Source organism: Bombina bombina, chromosome 1 (assembly GCF_027579735.1).
Source record: "Bombina bombina isolate aBomBom1 chromosome 1, aBomBom1.pri, whole genome shotgun sequence".
In the NCBI taxonomy this organism is placed as follows: Eukaryota; Metazoa; Chordata; class Amphibia; order Anura; family Bombinatoridae; genus Bombina; species Bombina bombina.
The window spans coordinates 452,878,172-452,899,475 of NC_069499.1; the positions used below are offsets into that span (position 1 = coordinate 452,878,172).

Genomic DNA, 21,304 nt, shown 5'->3' on the forward strand with positions numbered 1-21,304 from the left:
TTAAACTTCTTGTAATATTTTTTTATTTTTTGTAATTTAGTGTTTGGTTTTTTTTGTAACATAGTTTAGTTTATTTAATTGTATTTTATTTTAGATAATTGTATTTAATTTATTTAATTTATTGATAGTGTAGTGTTGGGTGTATTTGTAACTTAGGTTAGGATTTATTTTACAGATAATTTTGTAATTATTTTAACTAGGTAGCTATTAAATAGTTATTAACTATTTAATAGCTATTGTACCTAGTTAAAATAAATACAAAGTTACTTGTAAAATAAATATAAATCCTAAAATAGCTACAATTTAATTATATTGTAGCTATCTTAGGGTTTATTTTATAGGTAAGTATTTCGTTTTAAATAGGAATAATGTAGTTAATAATATTAATATTATTTATATTTATTTAAATAATAATTAAGTTAGGGGGTGTTAGGGTTAGACTTAGGTTTAGGGGGTAATACATTTAATGTAGGTGGCGGCGGTGTAGGGGGGTCAGATTAGGGGTTAATAAATTTAATGTAGGTGGCGGCGGGGTCCGGGAGCGGCAGTTTAGGGTATAAACACTTTATTTAGGTGCGGCGGGTCCGGGAGCGGCGGTTTAGGGGTTAATACTAGGATAGGTTTATTGCGGTGTGGGCTATGGCGGTTTAGGGGTTAATAATTAGGCTTATTGCATTGTGGGGGGTTTTGGGTCTAGGGGGTTAATACATTTATTATTAGGAGTGAGAGGGGGGATTGCGGATATAGGGGTATACGTGTCGGGCTATTTTTGGGAGGCGTGTTAGACAGTTATGGGAGATTTAATACTTTAGTTAGTTTTTTTAGGCGCAGGCAGTTGCTAAAGTGCCGTAAGTCACTGGCGACTCCAGAAATTTGTAGTTACGCTCATTTCTGGACATCGCTAGTTTGTCCGACTTACTGCACTTTAGCAACTGCCGGCGGGGTATATGTTATACCCCGATGTGCGAGGTGAAACTATGGGCGGCGCGGGATCCCTCACTTGCGCCGAAAACTACGCCGTATATCGGATCACGCCCCTGGATCCAGACTCATTAAATGGAATCAGTACAAACATAAAACTGTAGGCTGAGCTTCTAACATATCATAGATTTCAGCTAGGACGTTGAAATAAATAACTAATAACAAATCTGTAATGTCTTTTCTCTATACACATAAGTGCTCTACGTTTAACATCATGCTTTGCATATGAAGATGTAACCTTGCAGAAGGGAAAGAAAAAAAAAGAAAAACAATTAGAAATCTTCCCTCATACAATAATACAAAGACTGGAGAGAGAAGAATTTCTCTTGGTGATAGCAATAACTATGCAAACTTGCTGTGGTAAAGGGTTAATACCTACTATGATTAGTGAAGGAACCACAAATAAAATTTCATCAATCAAATATGGATTGAAAAGCTGTGTGAAGACTATACGACTTGGAAGGTGGAAATTACCTAAGTTCATTCTAAATAATAAGGAATAAATAACTTCAGTGCAGACTAATTGTCTAAAATTAAATTAGTAGAGGGTTATTGCTTTTTAAATCTTCAGATATAACTAGATCAGCCTAGTTTGGCATTTTTATTGCAGTGTTGATAGCTATTAGCTAAACTGCTTGAACTGTTAATGTTGTTATCTATAGTATATTAAGGATCAGTTACCAATACACATAAATAAACACTTCACCACCTACATAATAGGCAACATAATCTGCTTCATGTATGAATAATTAAAATTGAACACTCAAATAGCAGCTAAGAAACCAATGACTAGGGCAGGGCAAGACAAACCTGGGAGCCACTGGCTCCTAGAATTTTACCCCTGGCTTCTAACTTTTTGGGTTATTCTCAATATATCTATATACAAATCCCACTGTCTAACTCCTAAAAATATGTCTGCCTCCTAAATATTCTTACTGGCTCCTAATTTTAAACAGATTTGTCAAGCACTGGACTAGGGGGTATGCAGTATATAGATAAAGTCACAGACTTATCAAATGTAATAGTTACATTATGGTTCGTTTATAATTCAACGCCCAAACGGTAATGATAACTACATCATCCCTCCTGTATAGTCAGAGACTTAAAGGCACAGTAAAGTCCAAAAAAAACTTGCATGATTCAAATAGGGCATGTAATTTTAAACAAATTTCCAATTTACTTTTATCACCAATTTTGCTTTGTTCTCTTGGTATTCTTAGTTGAAAACTAAACCTAGGAGCTTCATATGCTCATTTCTTAGACCTTGAAGGCCGCCTCTATTCTAAATGCATTTTTACAGTTTATGTGTTTCATATAGATAACATTGAGCTCATGCAGGTGAATTTACCGTGGAGTGAGCACTGATTAGTTAAAATGTAAGTTTGTCAAAATAACTGAAATAAGGAGGCAGTCTGCAGAGTATTAGATACAAGGTAATTACAGAGGTAAAAGGTGTATTATTATAACTGTGTTGGTTATGCAAACCAACAAAAATTCTTGTGTTGACTGTCCCTTTAACAGGAAACTACATATACCTCAGATATGATGATCATCATAATAGTAGTTATCCTAAGAGATTAAATTATTTAGCTTCACAGCAAGCCCTTCACCCATGAAAAGTATAAATGGTTAATCATCCTATATAATAAATGGCAAAGTATGTTTGTCAGATGCAGTCATACGCAGTAGAGACTGCACATGACAAACATACCTGGCCGTTTGGATCCTGACACTCAGCACAGAGCAAGGCTGAAGCGGAATGTCAGGGGGCGTGGCTGGCACTGCGACGGGGGCGTGGCTGAGCGCAACGAAGGGCGTGACCGGACGCGACAAGGGGTGTGGACGGACGGGTGCCACCGCAATGGGGCGTGGCCGGGCGGGGTTCCGCGATGGGGGCGTGGTCAGAGAGTCAAAGGGTTTGAAAGACAGAGCAAAAGAAAGGGGGGAGAAGGGCCAAAGAGGGGGGGGGGGGGGAGAAGGGCCAAAGAGGGGGGGGGGGGAGAAGGGCCAAAGAGGGGGGGGGAGAAGGGCCAAAGAGGGGGGGTGGAGAGAGAGCCAAATAGAGGGGGGAGAGGGCCAAAGAGGGGTGAGAGAGAGCCAAAGAGGGGTGAGAGAGAGCCAAAGAGGGGGGAGAGAGCCAAATAGAGGGGGGAGAGAGAGAGAGCACAAGAGGAAAGAGAGTCAAAGAGGAGAGAGAGCAAAAGAGGGGAGAGAGCCAAAGAGGGGGGAAAGAGAGCAAAATAGGGGGGGGGGAGAGAAAAAGAAAGGGGGGAGAGAGAGCAAAAGAGGGGACAGAGAGAGCAAAAGAAAGGGGAGAGAGAGCCAAAGAGGGGTGAGAGAGCGCAAAGGAGAGGGTCGAGAGAAAGCAAAAGAGAGGGGGGAGAGAGAGCAAAAGAGATGGGGGAGAGAGCAAGGGGTGGGACCGCTGTACTGCAAAAAAATGGCCTGTGTGCACAGGCTTTCGTACTAGTATAGGCTATAATAGCCAAGGACACCCAAGTCTGAGCTCTTCTAACTCAAGCCAGTCCTCACTGCCATGAGAGTATACTCTCTAGAGAAAAAGCCCTGCAAGATGCAAGGGGTTAAACTGTTGGCATACCGAAATAATGATGACATATCTCTGGCATAGTGCTGCCCGATGATCCAAAACCTTTGCTTCAGTTGCTGCTTATTTGTAGTAGGAGGAAATGTTCTATTTAGTGAACTTCCCAATGTAGCTTTGAGAATCCCTTTCGGTCCCGGATGCCATAATTAGCGGTGGAGATAGTTTAATTGCCGAGTCTTGCTGTGGTAGCCACGTAACTGCAAAAGGGGCTTTGTTATGCTTCACTTCTTTCTCTGTGTGTCCTGTATAGGTGCCTATAGGTATCATGCCATCATAAAGTAGGTTAGATCCTCGAGTTGGCTTGTTACATTCCATTACACTCTTTGGCGCCATTACCAACAACTGCTGGACCATCTGAAGCTCCTTCAGAGCCGGATCCCCTCTTTCACTCTCCAGGATCAATGTAAGGTGTTGGAAGATAATTTCATGCAGTTTTATAAAGTGGGTGTTAAGAAGCGCTACCACACTATGTGGCCGAGAGCCCTTTTAGGTAGTTCCATAAGGGTACACTTGTAATCGTCTTCTTTATATAGGCACTCTAATATATAGTCAGTAGTAAATATGCAGTGCTTAGCGAGATTTCACTGCTCTTTAGCAAGTATCGCAATAAGCTTAATACTGCTGGGGGCTTCACAGGCCTCAATTTAAAGTCCTGGAATATTGGGACTGTATATAAAACTAAACCTTGAAAGACATGAAGTAAAGCAACAATAAATATTAAACAAAACAAAATAGAGAGAGTAAAAAATATTGCTGTATTCAATTATCGGTGCTACCCTTAAGATACAATTTAAACTTACAAAAAGATAGAGAAAATATTAGGACATATGTAAATATCCTAAAAAAGCAAGGGAATAAATACAGCACACGAAAAGTACTTTTAAAAAATTCCAATTATTTATTTCTCCCAAAACACATTCAAGTGATCCATCCGTCTGTGCTTAATTTTAACATTCAAAGTGAAAACATAAAACAAACAGGTATACAAGAAGCTAAAGAACCTTCCCAGTCCCTATGCATACGTATGCAAAATTATTCCTAAGTCTATAGATTGAGAATCATAACAATATATGAATACAGATGCAGTATTGTACATGAGATAAATACACATGCAGTACTAAACACAGCAATTACAAAGGGAAATGAAGCGGATACTCCCTAACATCCAGGTATACACAATCTCCATAGACCCCAGTGTCCGTGCCCAAACTGATTAATTATTCTCAGCTGTAGATTAAACATATAGTTGTGAGCCAATGGACAAGTTACGGGTAAGAAGATAAGTAGGACCGCAGCAATTCCTGCAGCACACTAGGTCATACCGGTATGTAACTTCTTATGCAAAAGCAAACAAGGAAACCACACTTATCTTAGATCTTTAGATACAATGTTTCAGTCGAACTGTGTGCTGTTGCAATCCGTGAATCCTCGGCGTGTGACGTATCCCCCAATGGGAGTGGCAAATCGTCACCACGGCTGTGAGTGGCTCTCAGCCAAAGGACCAGTTCCTATTGGTCCGGGAACAGCCAGCTGGATCAGCAAGCAGCCACAACACCGTAACACCCTTTGCAAAGGTTATAGTAGAAATACCAAGATGTACCGTCTTGTATAAGGTGGATTTCCTTTCCGTTTAGTAGAATATCACCACATCTGTTTATCTCACTTGAGCTTTATACTTGTTAACAGTCTTACAGGACGCGCTATCATATCAGTGCATAAACAAAGTTCACAGGCATATCCTGCTCCGTTAGATTCCCATAAGTAGCAGATAAAAGCTGTTAGACAGGGATAGAACCTCAGCGTCTTGTAGTACCATTAGAACCCCAGAATGTCGACTTCCTTCTGAGGCAAATTACACATAGTGCCAACGCACGTTTCACCCCCACTGCAAGTATGTGTCACAGGGGTTCGTCAGGGCAACAATAAATATTATCCACATGAAAGCTATATAGATGTTGCTTATATTCAAAGATATTCAAGAGACAGGTTTCAACATTGTGCCACCTCTAAATATCACAACCTGTCATGGCTGTTGCCTGGAAGCTCCCCCCTAATAGCCTTTAATTAATCACTGATAATATTGATTTGTGTTTGATTATGAAAAACAAACAAACATACAAACATTTTACCTTATCATTTGATAAATGTTGCTGATTTATGATTCTGTGCCTAATGGTGAGTAACAAAGATGAAGCACCTGCTGTCCTTCTGTGACATCTCCCTGGCTATTTGGAATCAGCTTGTGTGCTGTTAGATTTGGATATCTGAATGTGATCCAGTTATGTGAGTTTAGATACTGACATTACCCACATGTATTCTTGTGGGGCAACCCTAAGGTGAATGTCTTGCTGGTTCCATCCTAATGGTTTTATCATTATTTCCATCTAAAGGGGAGGAGAGTCCACGGCTTCATTCATTACTTGTGGGAATTATGAACCTGGCCACCAGGAGGAGGCAAAGACACCCAGCCAAAGGCTTAAATACCTCCCCCACTCCCCTCATCCCCCAGTCATTCTTTGCTTATCGTCACAAGAGGTTGGCAGAGAAGTGTCGGAAGATTCGGAGTAGTCTCTTATGGAGGGTAGTACTCTTCAAAGTGGGACTGGAGTTTTAAGTAGTCCTGTCAACCTCTCAGGACTACTTAAGTCCTGAGAAGCTTTCTGTGAAACCATCCCAACTCATATTAACAACTCCATAAGCAATCGGCGTTGATGAGTTTCGCTGCCTGCTTCCTGCACTCAAGTCTCACACTTGAGCGGCAGTGTTCCTGTTCCACGGCATAGATTCTGGTAAGATCGTTTCATTTTTTTATATACATAATGATAACGCTAGAAGACAGGGTTACAGTGTGACGCCTTTTATCTTTATAGAATCAAGGGTTAATATACCTGGGAGGGGGATTATTGAACAAGGGGGGTTTGTACATAATATTTATTTGTTGTGTCATTGCTGCGATATGTGTGAGATGAGGCTCTGGCAATGGGTGGACTACAGGTTTCATTTCCGGGAGTTACTTTATGTGGCCGATTTGGCATGTTTTTTTCTCCCTATTGCAGGGGCGGTCCTGCGAGGCACTCCATGTGACCGGGTGGGGCCTATTCAACTTCCTCTTCTTGACCGGCGGTTGCAGGAGACGAAGCATTTTTTTCTGTGGTCCGGGTCTAAGGAGGTGGTGAGTGCCCCGGCCATTGGAAGTATAAAGGTGCCATTTTATATAGTATATCGAGTCCCTAATAAAGGCTTAAGCTATGGAGGACTCTGAAGCGTTGGAGGGTACTCCCTCTTTAACAAAGTCTAATACCTGTGTTTATTGTGAGGAGGTTCTGGTAGATCCGCCTGCTCAACTCTGTTCCACATGCCTTGACAAGATTACTACATTGTGAAAGAATAAGATGTTTAGTACTACTGAGCCGTCCACCTCTGAGAGTTCTCCGTCCCGTGAGGTGTGTTCCCTACATTCATCTCCGATTACACATGCAGCTCCCCAGGGCACGACTAATCCTCCTGAGGGAGAGGGCCACTGGCTGTCAGATTTTTGCGGATCAACTGCAAACGGCGGTGTCTGCGTTGATTAGTGCCTTACCATGTTCTGCTAAGCGCAAGCGTAGGGTAAAACATTGCGGCCCGGCCCAGGGGTCGTCTTCTCCAATGGATATCTCGAAAAGATCCGCTGAGTAGGACAACTCCGACTCTTCGGAGGACGTTCCTTCTGGGTCAAGGTCTGTGTCATCTAAAGCTCCGGCTACGGAGGAGCTAGACTTTAGATTTAGGATGGAAAATTGATGCTTTCTACTGAAGCAAGTGCTTGCTACGCTGGAGGTTCTGGAACCAGAACTACTGGATGGAACCTTCGATTCCTAAACTTGATAAAGTATTTGAGGACAGGGTGGTTCCTCAGAGCTTCCCGGTTCCTATTAAGATGGCTAACATTATTAAGAATGAATGGGAGAAATTGGGTTAATCCTATTCCCCTTCCTCTTCTTTTAAGAAACTGTTCCTCGTTCCTGACTTTCAGCTCGAGCTATGGGGGACTGTCCCTAAGGTAGATGATGTTCTCTCCATGCTCGCGAGGTGTACAACGATTCCTCTCAAGGATAGTTTGTCGTTTAAGGAGCCCATGGATAAAAAGTTAAAAAACATGTTGAGAAAGATGTTTCAGCACACGGTTTGTTTTTCAGCCGGCAGCAGCTGTAGCTGCGGTAGCCAGAGCTGCGACATATTGGTGTGAATCCTTGTCTGAGATAGTCGAGAGGGAGACTCCCATTGATGAGATACAGGATAGAATTAAGGCCTTGAGGGTAGCTAATTCTTTTATTTGTGACGCCAATATGCAGATTATTCGCCGGAATGCAAAAATATCAGGTTTTTCCGTCCTAGCCCGTAGGGCTCTGTAGCTGAAGTCCTGGTCTGCGGACATGACCTCTAAATCTAGGCTTCTATCCCTTCCTTTTCAGGGAAAGATCCTATTTGGTCCAGGACTGGACTCGATCATATCTATGGTCACGGGAGGCAAGGGTTCCTTCCTGCCACAGGATAAGAAGGCTAAACCTAAGGGATCTACTTTTCGTCCCTTTCGTTTGGACAAGGCCCATCGCCAGCAGCCCGCAACAAAAGCGGAGCAGTCCTAAGGAACTTGGAAGCCAGCTCAGTCTTGGAATAAGTCCAAGCAGAACAAGAAGCCTGCCGAGACAAAATCATCATGAAGGGGCGGCCCCCGACCGGTCAATGGACCGAGTAGGGGGCACATTATTTCTCTTCTCAGAAGTCTGGTTGCAGGATGTTCAACACCCCTGGGTTCTGGAGGTCATCGCCCAGGGTTACAGGATAGGGTTCAGATCTCATCCGCCCAGGGGCAGATTCTTCCTGTCAAACCTGTCTTCAAGACCAGAGAAGAGGGACACCTTTCTAGAATGTGTGAGGGATTCTCTCTTCTCTCAGAGTAATTGTACCAGTACCTCCAGCAGAGAGAGGTCTAGGGTACTATTCAAACCTTTTCGTGGTCCCAAAGAAGAAGGGCACGTTACGCCCGATTCTGGACCTAAAATGTTTTTAAAAAATTCTGGCCGTTACATCGTTCAAAATGGAAACGATCAGCTCTATTCTGCCCCTAGTTCAAGAGGGACACTTAATGACAACAATAGACTTGATGGATGCCTACCTTCATGTGCCAATCCACAGGGATCACTTCAGGTTCCTGAGATTTGCGTTTCTGGACCAACACTTCCAGTTTGTTGCCCTTCCCACGGTATGACGAGGGCTCCGAGAGTCTTCACAAAGGTAGCAAGATCCAGAGGCATTGCTGTGGCGCCCTATCTGGACGACATCCTAGTGCAGCCGCCGTCGTTCAGTCTCGCAGAGGAACACTTGAGGGCTCTTCTTTTTCTCCTCCAATCTCACGGATGGAAGATAAACTCAGGAAAGAGTTCCCTGGTCCCCAGCAACAGGGTGGAATTCCTGGGCACGATAATAGACTCTATATCCATGAAGATATTTCTCACAGATCAGTGACGCAGGAAGATTGCGTCCACCTGTCTTCTCCTTCAGTTCTCCTCAAGACCCTCTGTGGCTCAGTGTATGGAGGCGATTGGGCTCATGGTATCCAGCATCAATGTCATTTCATTTGCCAGGTTCCACCTCAGACCTCTTCAGCTGTGTATGTTGACGATCACTCAAACCTATCCCAACAGATTTCTCTGGACGATCGGACGAGGGAATCCTTCTCTTGGTGGATCCGTCCGGAACAACTGTCCCAAGGAACATCCTTCCTGAGGCCGTCCTGGGAGATTGTGATAACGGACGTGAGTCTGGCAGGATGGGGGGCGGTTTGGGGTGCCAGGATGGCGGACTCGAGAAGAGTCTCTCCTCCCGATCAATATTCTGGAACATCGAGCGATCCACAATGCTCTGAAAGCTTGGCCTCTCCTGGTGTCGTTCAGCTTCATCAGATTCCAGACAGACATTACCTCGGTGGCCTACATCAACCATCAGGGGGGATGAGAAGCTCTCTAGCAATGGCTGAGGTATCTTGGATATTGGTATGGGCAGAGTCCCACAACTGCTCGCTATCAGCAATCCACATTCCGGGTGTGAACAACTGGGAAGCGGATTTTCTCAGCAGACAATCCTTCCATCCGGGGGAATGGTCTCTCCACCCCGAGGTGTTTGCGGAGGTCTGTCACAGATGGGGGATGCCAGAAATAGATCTCATGGCGTTCAGACTCAATTCCAAGCTACCCAAATACGGGACGTGGTCCAGGGATCCCCAGACAGAGCTGGTCGATGCTTTGGGGGTTCAACCTAGTTTACATTTTTCCACCGTTGCCACTTCTACCTCGTGTAGTGGCCCGCATCAAACAGGAGCAAGCTGCTGCTATTCTGATTGCTCCCGCCCATTTCTCTGGTAGACGGACCTAAATTTAAGTTTTGTTCTTCTGGCACCATTTATACCCTAAAATTTCTCCTTCTGTTCCTTGTTCCCTCTGCAGATTGCCTTGGGGATGAGGGGAGTGGGGGAGGTATTTAAGCCTTTGGCTGGGGTGTCTTTGCCTCCTCCTGGTGGCCAGGTTCATAATTCCCACAAGTAATGAGTGAAGCCGTGGACTCTCCTCCCCACGATGGAAATTAAATTATCAGGTAAGCATAATTTATGTTTTTGTGTAAAGTTGTACACAAATGTTTGGAATCATCTGGCCGGATAACATATTGGGAAAAGGAATTGGCACAACATCTGCAGGGAACAAACTTAAGGAGATATGAAACCCAACATTCTCTTTATGATTCAGATAGATCATGCAAGTTTAAACCACTCTCTAATTTACTTCTAATATAAAATTTTCTTTGTTTTTTTGATATCTTATGTTGAAAAGAAGGAATGTATGCTTAGGAGCTTTCCCATTTCTGGATCACTATATGGCAGCAGTTTTGTAAGAATGTTATCAATTTGCAAGAGCACTAGATGGGTGCACTATTTGCTGCCATGCAGTGCTCCAGATGCCTACCTAGGTATCTTTTCAACACAGAATACCAGGGGCACAAAGCAAATTTTATAATAGAAGTAAATTGGAAATCATTTCTTAAATCATATGCTCTGTCTGAATCGGAAAAAGATTTAAATCTTTCATATCCCTTTAAATTTTAGTCACACTGAGCATATTCTAAAAAAGATTTAAATCTCTTTATATCCCTTTAAGACAAACTGTTGAAGTCAAGACAAGCTCTGGAAGAGCAAAATAAAAAAAATCTAAAAAAAAAGTTTGTATACTTTTTCAAGAAAGCAATAAACTACCCCTTTACCACTGCAAAGTACCTTCAGAAAGACTTAGCTGGTACTGGGGTATTGATGCAACAGTCTACTGTGCATCTTCAAAAATTCCATGTCTGAAGTATGCAGCACAACCAGAAGTATTTTGGAATTAAGAGCTGTTGTCTGACAAAGTAAAAATTGAGCTCTTCAGCTTTAATTACTAAAGGTCTATTTGGAGAAAAAAATAAGCATTTGAAGAAAAAAAAACTTGTCAGATGTTAAGCATGGGGGAGGAGTAATTATTCTTTGGGGTGAATTGCTGCCAGTGGCACAGGAAATACATTTGTTAAATTTGAAGGGAAGAATAGACTAGAGTCAACAAATCCTGGAAGCTAATGTCCTACAGCCAGAGATGAAATGGAAGCTAAAATGAGGTTGTATATTCTAAACCAAATGATCCAAAACACAATTAGCCATAATCTAAATCAAAATTTGGCGTGTGGAGCTGCACTCTGTTTGTTTGTTATTGACATTGACAAAGGCACAATGTAGTGCCGAAACGTTTGTCTTTTAAATTTTGAAATAAATTTATATGTTTTAATATAAAGTCCAGTGAGTGCCTGCTGTTTGGAAGTACTTGCATTGATGTTTGCAGCGCACCGTGGCAATAATTATTGGTTTGATGAGCAATCCTATGTAAGACATTATATATATATATATATATATATATATATATATATATATATATATATATATATATATATATATATATATATATATATATATATATATATATATATATATATATATAAAAATATAAAATTTATTTTTTCTTAACAGTATTTTGAATCTGAATAATGGAAGTTTAATTTTGACTTCCACAGTAATCTCTCTGGTGTTTTTTGTCACATTGACTTTAAAAATAAACCATACTACCACTACATAAATTCACCAGCTGTTAGGTTAATACTGTCCAGGACTTTTCATTTTATGTATAGTCCAGCCCCTATATAAACTTTATAAACATTGCTTTGTATGTAAGAGTTTTTTTGCTTAATGAAACTAATGAAACTTGCTAAATATTAACTGCTACAGGGTTAGTTTAGGTCACTGATGGTGCCACTAAGTGGCTTTGTTCCAGAGTATGTTGATCTTCAAAAAACCACATTGTCAGCCAGGAGCAACTGCCAAGCTAGAGCACAAGACTTGCAGTTTAAATGCAGCCACCTTTCAAATGTTGCTGTTTGTCTCGCAGAACTTGGTTGGAGGAATACACAAGCTATTTTATTTCCTCTAAATAATTATCAGGCCCTTAATATTTGTTTATAGCTCACTACTAACATAACCTAATAAGAATACAAGCTTCCTCTGTTTGCCCAGACTGAGTTTAAGACAACATCTACCAACTGTATGTGTGTGTATGTGTATATATATATATATATATATATATATATATATATATATATATATAGTCAGGGTAAAGATAAGCACTCACTGGATTTAATAACAACTATTTATTGGCAGTGACGTTTCGGGGCATTCACCCCTTCCTCAGACAACCCAGGGTTGTCTGAGGAAGGGGTGAATGCCCCGAAACGTCACTGCCAATAAATAGTTGTTATTAAATCCAGTGAGTGCTTATCTTTACCCTGACTGAATATCCTGCTAAGCACCCTGGTCTGTGTTTGGGTTGGCGAGTGAGAGTGCACTTACTCAAAAAAACCAATTTAATGGAACGTTTTCGGGGTTCACAAGCCTTCATCAGCCCCGAAAACGTTCCATTAAATTGTTTTTTTGAAGAAGCCCTGAGAGTGCATTCTCTTGTTCTTTATTTGATGCTGTATTTTTGCACCCAGGCGAGCTGTCTATTGGTGGGCTGAATTGGAAATTGTTTACTCTCTCTCTCTCTCTCTCTATATATATATATATATATATATATATATAATATATATATATATATATATATATATAATTTTTTATATATTTTTTTTTAGATTCCCTAAAGTTCAGTTATTATTTAGCAGAAGCTAAGAGTGTACTGGCAAATTTTAACACCTTTCTGTCCTGTAATATTCCTTCTCTGTATTGCATATATGCAGGTGTGTGTATGTATATATGTGTAGAAATACATATAAACTTTTTTTTATTTATTTTTAATTTTCTTTATTGAAAATCTGTGCACTTACAAATATGTTAAGCAACATATCTCGCTAATGTTACAAGTATGGGATTGAATGAGTAAGTTAACAATAATGTCTAAAAATCAGGAGTATAGTATTTCTTACAGTGCAAATATATCACATATTAACAATGGATAACAACATTTTCAGTCATTGTACACAAATTGTGCTATTGTCTATATTTTAATGGTACAAGAGTTAGGGATAAGTTTTGATGAGATACCATCTCATCATGAACTTGTAGTTAGTTTCCAATATATAATCTGAGTGTGCCGATTTAGCCATGGCAGAAAATATTTTCAGCCATTCTTTATTGGAGATGATAAAAACAGAATTTATGCTTACCTGATAAATTACTTTCTCTTACGGTGTATCCAGTCCACGGATTCATCCTTACTTGTGGGATATTCTCAATCCCTACAGGAAGTGGCAAAGAGAGCACACAGCAGAGCTGTCCATATAGCTCCCCTCAGGATCCGCCCCCCCAGTCATTCGACCGACGGTTAGGAGAAAAAGGAGAAACCATAGGGTGCAGTGGTGACTGTAGTTTTACAAAAATAAATTTGAACCTGACTTAATTGCCAGGACGGGCCGTGGACTGGATACACCGTAAGAGAAAGTAATTTATCAGGTAAGCATAAATTCTGTTTTCTCTTAAATGGTGTATTCAGTCCACGGATTCATCCTTACTTGTGGGATACCAATACCAAAGCTTTAGGACACGGATGAAGGGAGGGAACAAGTCAGGTAACCTAAACGGAAGGCACCACTGCTTGCAAAACCTTTCTCCCAAAAATAGCCTCCGAAGAAGCAAAAGTATCGAATTTGTAAAATTTGGCAAATGTATGCAGTGAAGACCAAGTCGCTGCCTTACAAATCTGTTCAACAGAAGCCTCATTCTTGAAAGCCCATGTGGAAGCCACAGCTCTGGTGGAATGAGCTGTAATTCGTTCAGGAGGCTGCTGTCCAGCAGTCTCATAAGCCAATCGGATGATGCTTTTCAGCCAGAAGGAGAGAGAGGTAGCAGTCGCTTTCTGACCTCTCCTCTTACCAGAATAGACAACAAACAAGGATGATGTTTGTCTGAAGTCTTTAGTTGCATTTAAATAGAATTTTAAAGCACATCCAGATTGTGTATCAGTCGTTCCGTCTTAGAAACTGGATTAGGGCACAGAGAAGGAACAATGATTTCCTGGTTAATATTCTTATTAGAAACCACTTTTGGAAGGAAACCAGGTTTGGTACGCAAAACAACTTTATCTGCATGGAACACCAGATAGGGTGAATTACACTGCAAAGCAGACAATTCAGAAACTCAGAAGAAATAGCTACCAAAAACAAAACTTTCCAAGATAATAACTTAATATCTATGGAATGTAAAGGTTCAAACGGAACCCCTTGAAGAACTGAAAGAACTAAATTTAGACTCCATGGAGGAGCCACAGGTTTGTAGACAGGCTTGATTCTAACTAGGGCCTGTGCAAACGCCTGAACGTCTGGTACAGCTGCCAGACGCTTGTGTAACAGGATAGACAGAGCAGATATCTGTCCCTTTAAGGAACTAGCGGACAAACCTTTATTTAATCCTTCTTGGAGAAAAGACAATATCCTTGGAATCCTAATCTTACTCCACGAGTAACCCTTGGATTCACACCAACAAAGTGTGTGTAAATTTTCCTGGTAACAGGCTTTCTGGCCTGTATCAGAGTATCTATAACTGATTCAGAGAACCCACGCTTAGCTAGAATTAAGCCTTCAATCTCCAAGCAGTCAGTTGCATAGAAACTAGATTTGGATGCTTGATTGGACCTTGTATTAGAAGATCCTGCCTCGATGGCAGTTTCCGTGGTGGAACCGATGACATGTCCACTAGGTCTGCATACCAAGTCCTGCGTGGTCACGCAGGCGCTATCAGAATTACTGAAGCCTTCTCCTGTTTGTTTCTGGCTACTAGCCGAGGGAGAAGAGGAAACAGTGGAAAGACATAAGCTAGACTGAATGACCAAGGCGCTACTAAAGCATCTATCAATGCCGCCTTGGGATCCCTGGACCTGGATCCGTAAAGGGGAAGTTTGGTGTTCTGACGGGACGCCATCATATCCAATTCTGGAATGCCCCATAGCTGGGTCAGCTGAGCAAAAACCTCCGGGTGGAGTTCCCACTCCCCCGGATGGAAAGTCTGGCGACTCAGAAAATCCGCCTCCCAGTTGTCTACTCCTGGGATGTGAATTGCAGATAGATGGCAGGAGTGATCCTCCGCCCATTTGATGATCTTGGTTACTTCCTTCATCGATAGGGAACTCTTTGTTCCTCCCTGATGATTGATGTACGCTACAGTCGTGATGTTGTCCGACTGAAATCTGATGAATTTGATTAGGATTTTTAGATCCAGGATTGGCCTGAAAGTTCCTTCCTTTTTGGGAACTACAAAGAGGTTTGAGTAAAATCCCAGTCCTTGTTCTGCAATTGGAACTGGGTGTATCACTCCCATCTTTAGAAGATCTTCTACACAGCGTAAGAACGCCTGTTTCTCTGTCAGGTCTGAAGACAAACGAGAAATGTGGAACCTTCCCCTTGGCGGAGAGTCCTTGAATTCTAGAAGATACCCCTGAGCAACAATTTCTAATGCCCAGGGATCTGGAACATCTCTTGCCCAAGCCTGAGCAAAGAGAGAAAGTCTGCCCCCTACTAGATCCGGTCCCGGATCGGGGGCTACCCCTTCATGCTGTCTTGGTAGCAGGCGCAGGCTTCTTGGCCTGTTTACCCTTATTCCAGCCCTGCAAGGGTTTCCAGGTTGCTTTGGGCTGTGAAGCGTTACCCTCTTGCTTTGCGGCAGCAGAGGTTGAAGCAGGTCCGCTCCTGAAGTTGCGAAAGGAGCGATAATTAGCCTTGTTTTTGGCCTTAAACGGTCTATCCTGCGGGAGGGCATGGCCCTTCCCCCCCAGTGATATCCGCGATAATTTCTTTCAATTCGGGACCAAAAAGGGTCTTTCCCTTGAAAGGAATGTTTAGTAACTTTGTTTTGGACGACACGTCAGCCGACCATGATTTGAGCCAAAGCGCTCTTCGCGCCATAATGGCAAAACCTGAATTTTTCGCCGCTAACTTAGCTAATTGGAAAGCGGCATCCGTGATAAAAGAATTAGCCAGCTTTAGAGAATGAATTCTATCCATGACTTAGTCATATGAAGTCTCCCTCTGGAGCGACTCCTCCAGCGCCTCAAACCAAAAAGCCGCTGCAGTAGTTACAGGAATAATGCAGGCAATTGGCTGAAGAAGGAAACCTTGCTGAACAAACATTTTCTTCAGCAAACCTTCCAATTTTTTATCCATAGGGTCTTTAAAAGCACAACTGTCGTCTATTGGTATAATTGTACGCTTAGCAAGTGTTGAAACTGCTCCCTCTACCTTAGGGACCGTCTGCCACGCGTCCCGCCTGGGGTCATTTATGGGGAACATTTTCTTAAAGATAGGGGGGGGGGACAAAAGGTACACCTGGTCTCTCCCACTCCCTAGTCACAATATCCGCCACCCTCTTCGGGATCGGAAACGCATCAGTGTATACAGGGACCTCTAAAAACCTGTCCATTTTACACCATTTTTCTGGGACCACCATGGGGTCACAATCATCCAGCGTAGCTAAAACCTCCTTAAGCAGGACGCGGAGGTGTTCCAGCTTAAATTTAAACGCTAAGGAATCTGACTCTGCCCGCTGAGAAACTTTTCCAGTGTCAGAAATTTCTCCCTCGGACAGACCGTCCCTCACAGAGTGTTGTGAGGGTACTACAGATAAATCATCCAAAGCTTCTGATTGCTCATCCTCTGTTCTTAAAACTGAGCTATCACGCTTCTTTGGAAAAATTGGCAGTTTGGATAGAAAGGCCGCAAGGGAATTATCCATGACTGCTGCTAATTTTTATAATGTAATCGGGGCCAATGCGCTAGAGGTACTAGGCAACGCTTGCGCGGGCGTAACTGGTGTCGACACATGGGGAGAGGAAGGAGGACTATCCTCATTACCTTCCGTCAAAGAATCATCTTGGGCTACATTTTTAAGTGTCACTGCATGGTCATTAAAATGTTTAGATACCTTAGCACACTTTAAACACAAATGCAATGGGGGTACCGCCATGGCTTTTAAACACATAGAACAGGGTCTATCTGAAGGCTCAGACATGTTAGACAGACTTAGACAGCACTCAAATACAGTAAAATACACTTTTTGAAAAAACGGTACTGTGCCTTTAAATAATAAAAACCGCACACTTTTTTACCAAATCTCCAAAAAACACTTGTGCAAATATCAGATTATAGTAATAAAATAATCGACTTTTCCCATAACAGTGTCCACCAGTATTTAAGCCCTTTAACTAAGCCATCCTTCTATACTGAGTCTCAGAATATGGCTTACCTTCCCACATGGGGATTTCTGTCAGTCTTCTAGCATTACCAAGTCTTGTTAGAAAAAAAGTGACTGAGCATACCTTAAGCAGTTAAGCCTGCAAACTGTTCCCCCCAACTGAAGTTCTCCGGTACTCAACAGTCCTGTGTGGGAACAGCAATGGATTTTAGTTACAACATGCTAAAATCTTTTTCCTCTCAGCAGAAATCTTCATCACTTTCTGCCTCAGAGTAAATAGTACAAACCGGCACTATTTTAAAATAACAAACTCTTGATTGAAGAAATAAAAACTACAAATCTAACACCACATACTCTTTACCCTCCCGTAGAGATGCTACTTGTTAGAGCGGCAAAGAGAATGACTGGGGGGGCGGAGCCTGAGGGGAGCTATATGGACAGCTCTGCTGTGTGCTCTTTGCCACTTCCTGTAGGGATTGAGAATATCCCACAAGTAAGGATGAATCCGTGGACTGGATACACCATGTAAGAGAAAGGTAGTTATTTATCTGACTCAGCTGTGTAGTAGGGTAAGTGTGAGTGTTGGAGTGAGTTCAGTATTGAGTATAATAAAGAAATACCATGTCTGGGTGGTGAGACTAGGCAGCACATTTTTTCAAATGTAGTTTGTGTTCTCTGCATGTTAGTTTAGTCTTTTGCATACAAAGAGAGAAGCGCTCTACCAGGAACGAACAACAGCTCAGTGGCTTGTTCTATGGCGATTTACCACCCGGAAGCAGCCTCTTTTAGACCAGTGTGCTTTTCACAGAAGAAAAAAAACTTTCCTGAAGTATATCAGTCTGATCCCGCCAAGTAAGGTCAGTCCAGCCCCGAAATACCAGGCAATTCTCCTCTGAACAAGGAACATGACAACCCCAGACGATCGTTACGGCCTCCTATGGGCCTCGTCAGTGAGGTGCAGCCACATTCCTCTAAGCACACTGGGCAAGGAGTCCACGTCTGGTTTCCCCCATCACCCATAGGGAGACTTCCCCAGGGTCATAATAATTTGCATACAAAGAGAGAAGCGCTCTATCAGGAACGAACAACAGCTCAGTGGCTTGTTCTATGGCGATTTACCACCCGGAAGCAACCTCTTTTAGACCAGTGTGCTTTTCACAGAAGAAAAAAACTTTCCTGAAGTATATCAGTCTGATCCCGCCAAGTAAGGTCAGTCCAGCCCCGAAATACCAGGCAATTCTCCTCTGAACAAGGAACATGACAACCCCAGACGATCGTTAGTTTAGTCTTTGTGGGAACCATAATAGTGGTTTAATTAAGAGTATCTGAACCAGTTGGTGAAATGCCTGCCTAGATATTGGTGCATATTCCTTGGGGGTAAAAGTCGTCTGTTATAGGTAAGAGATCTTGGAGGTTGTATATATTGTGGCTTATTAAGGAGAGGCCTTCAGGGAATTCTGGATTACTGAGAATTGGTGTTAGTGCAGAGGGTATTGTGGATAGAGTCAGATTTGGTTAATAATGAGTTCCAAATAGTGAAGCTTTCAGAAATTATCGGGAAATTAATTAGGGATATTGGGCGTTTTGATGGGGATATCCAGCATAGTCTGCTTAATTATGGATGATCTATTAGAGCATGTACTAGTACAATCCAGGACTTACAATCCTGAGGGTCTAACGTACTCCACTCTATTATCCTGTTTAGAAATATTGCTGATCGGTACAGGACTAGATCTGGAACGCCTAGTCCTCCTAACTTCTTACGGGCAGTTCATGTTGTTTTGGCTATCCTAGGAGGATGTTTTGCCAGATGTATGCATTAATTATGGTTTGTAATTTAGGGAGGGAAGTGGAATAGATACTGTTTAAAAGGTATATAGTATTTTGGGTAGAATGGTCATCTTGAAGACACTCATCCTTCCCATCCATAAGATTTTTTTTAGGAGACCATACCAAGGTTTTGTCTGTAATGTAGTTTAAAAGGGATGAATAGTTTAGTTCAAATAGTTTTTGTAGATTTGAGGAGAGGTGGATTCCCAAATATTTGAGGGAGGTTGTTGCGATTGGGAAAGGGAAAAGCCGTATAAGATCGTCACAAGCTGTATTGGAGTGTTTAGGGGGCAGTAGCTCCGACTTTCCAGTATTAATTGCGTAATTTGATTCTTTACCGTAGTCAGACAGAAGAATCTGAACTATGGGAAGAAAACTCTGTGGGGAAGTTAGTATTAATAGTAAATCATCAGCGAAAAGAGCTAATTTATAATGGGTTTCATTTATTGTGAGGCCCGTTTATATTCATGCATGAGCGAATTTGTATAGCTAGGATTATAATATATATTCTATATACATATTATATTATGTGTGTGTATGTAGGATTTGTTGAACTCTGCTTCCTGTTCTGCATTTCTTTTCCACTATTACTTCCAGTCAGGTTGTTGTTGTTTTAATTTGCTAATCAACATTTTTGCATCACCTTCGCTCAGTTGTTAATGTTTTTCTACATTTTTAGCTGGCACCACCAGATAAATGGCAAGCAGGGAAGCCCAACTGTATAAAGTTACTGGGATACCTAATGTGCTTGGTGCTATTGATTGCACATGTGGCAGTAAGTCCATTTTGTGAAAGAGGAGAAGTTTGTGACTTTACAGAAAGGATTGGGAGATGCCTGGTGGGTGGCTTTTAGGTAAGATATAAATTCCAGGATTCCTGTGCACTAATGGTGCTGCCATTACTTATTTGTTGGATGACTTCAAAAGCTAATGTTTCCAACAACATTATTATCTAGCATTTCTTGGGTGTGTCCCAGTAGTTTGTGTATAAATCCACCTATGTATATACTACTATTTACAGGTTCTTGGGAATTACAGGTCTCATTTCACTAATATTGCATTAAAACAAACTATTATACATTGATATGTACTGTAACATATATGTAATAATTAGATCACATTTCCCACAATTAATAATTCTGTTTTTTATACCCTTTGCATTGGCTATCTAGAGATACATATATAGAGAAATTATTTTGGCATGTTTGACACCAATTGTGAGTTAATGTTTCTTATTTGATTGGTTGCTTATATTGTGCACTATTTACATTTTTGGAGTAATTATTTCATGCATTATTTTTGTCTGAATAAGGGAAACATTGTCCCTTGAACATTTACATAAATAAATCACTTAAGGAGAGTGCAGTTATTTTTTATATCATTAACATTTCTAATGACATCACCCATGACATAATTGTAAAGTCAAGTGTAATATATAGATATCACTGTTTTTGGCACCTCTCTCACATAGAAAACCTTCTCCATACCCTTCAAACACCCATCTTCACCAAATCAGCTCTCCTCTCCACCACCCAAATATCTGCTCAAACTTTGAGCTTCTTTCTTCCACTGACTATCACTCTGTGTGTCTCTCTCACATACAACAAACTCTTCATCCCTTGCAGTACCTTACACAGGATGTTTCTCTCTTGTATTCACTATTCCTCACAAAAGCATTCTCCAACCACCGCTCACCCTTTTTGTTCCATATCTCTCACACACCAATATCTTGCTTATTCAAATGATAGAAGAGAACATTTTCTAGGAGCAGAATTTAAAATTCCATGTTCAATGTTTAATAATGTGTATTCTTACAAACTTCTGCAATACAGACAAATATCAATATATCATAAATATAATTATTGGACTCGATGCTCCTCAATTCTGATTCTTACAACAGAAGTCTGGTCACATCAAGGTTTTTTTTCTAACAGTGCAAAAGGAGTTTTTCAGCAAGAAGGTGTCACTAATTAACAGATATCCACTGAATCCTTCTAGATCCTGACCATGCCTTGAGAACGTCCGTAGTCATCACTTTTTTCGACTGTTAGATTGCTGAGAGAATTTTCATTTTATCTGGCAAGTCTAAAAAAAAACAACAAAAAA

At 41.4% G+C, this 21,304-nt stretch overlaps 1 protein-coding gene across 5 annotated transcripts in view; it reads left to right on the forward strand.

The window, feature by feature from the left end:
- Positions 1–21,304, forward strand: part of PDK1 (pyruvate dehydrogenase kinase 1) — a 251,531-nt gene that overhangs the window by 81,560 nt on the left and 148,667 nt on the right. The gene's annotated exons all lie outside the window — the stretch shown is intronic.